The following is a 1,696-nucleotide window of genomic DNA, read 5'->3' as shown; positions in this document are numbered from 1 at the left end:
GTCTATCTCTTAGACATTTTTATTGTTGTCTTTACTAGTGTTACAAACTCACTTCTAGTGCACAAGATCTTGGGCTCCATTTTTCTCCCATTCTCATATCTTCTGGAATAAAATTTAAATTTTAATAATTTTTCCCTTTCCCAGCCACTTACATTTTCAATAATACAACAATTAAGCCTTATTAATCTTTAGAAAGTTCATCTATAAAATTACACTTGGATATTTTTCTAACCCTAGAGAAGCTATAGATGTTGCATTTAGTATATATACTGTGTTTGTAATATATCTTTGGTTGTACTATATCTTTGGTATTAATGTTTATGCTGTAATTGTAAATATATGATTAAAGGTAACATCCCATTATTTGTCATTTCATGTTAATATCTGATTGATCTTATATGATAACAGTCTACCTGATTTGCTTGAGAATGCCCAGGTCATATAATTAATGCCACTAATAGGTTTTCTCTGTGAAAATATGCAGATTATCACTGTGAAAATAACAGTACTGAGGCACATTCTCAGAGAACTTGCTATTGGGCCAACTGCACTGCATCCTCTGCTCCAAAATTAATGAGGTTGTAAGATCTTATTGAAGAGTTAAAAGACTTTAGTTAACCATGCCCAGACACATCCCTGAAAAGCAGATTAGGTAGGCAGATCCGTTTACTGGCACCAAAAGATTTTGCACTAGAACCAGCACAAATTTTAGAACAAAAGCACCAAGCAGAACAACAAACAAAGAAATATAAAATATCAGAAACATGAAAAGGCAAGGGTGTACAATGACCTCCAGAGGCAGCGAAGCATCCAGTGCATCCTAGGAAACCATGAGGCAAAACCCACTTCTTCTACTTTGAATGACAGATGACTGCTATTTCCTCACAGGTTCAGAATATCTAAAAAGGAATTAGATACTTTTAATTTTTTGATATGGTCATTGATAGATGTAGCAAAAATTGCTGTTTACTTATATGCATAGGGCTGTCCAGTTATTTCAGAACCAGTCTTTATGAGACAGTCCCTTTTTACCCACAATCTTTATTGCCATATGTGACTGCTCATTTTCCTGGGCTAGGTGTAGCAGAGCAATTCAGAGGGCTTTGCTGGACTGAGAAATGTCCAGACACTTGCAATGGAAAGAAAGCTACCCGGAAATTGAGTGACCATTGAACCACCCAGGACTACAACACAAGGAGAATTAGTAGAAATTCCCTTTCTCATACCTGGTTCATAGAATGTGAATCAATGCAGAGAAGGACTTCCTTTTCTCCCTGTAGTCCTCCTTGTAAGGCTCCTACCCTGGCCTCAGGCCACACCCTTTCAAAGGAAGCACCTTTCTGTCCCTGTCTACCTTCTTCCCCCAAGCCTGTCCCTTCTGTGATCTCCATTTCCTTTCCAGTGTCCACCAGAATGAGCACAGTGAAAAGACCCCTACAAAGAGTCTTTCAGGAATAAACCTTCCCCTAGGAAACCCCTCCTCCAAGCAAACCTAACAAAGGGGTAGGTTCACCACGTTTATGCCGTTTCCAACAGCCTGAAGGAAAAACACTCTGAGAATGAGCCAGATCAGGATGTGTGTTCTGTGAGGTGAAATGAAGTCGTGGGTAGACTGGATCATGAGCCAAGAGAAATTAGCACTGTTCAGGGAATCTGCAGAGGTCAGACCCTTGGGAAAAGTGGAAAAATATGCACT

This window comes from Chinchilla lanigera, unplaced genomic scaffold (genome assembly GCF_000276665.1).
Source record: "Chinchilla lanigera isolate Chin_1 unplaced genomic scaffold, ChiLan1.0 scaffold00097, whole genome shotgun sequence".
Lineage (NCBI taxonomy): Eukaryota > Metazoa > Chordata > Mammalia > Rodentia > Chinchillidae > Chinchilla > Chinchilla lanigera.
Note: the sequence above shows the minus strand (reverse complement) of the source record.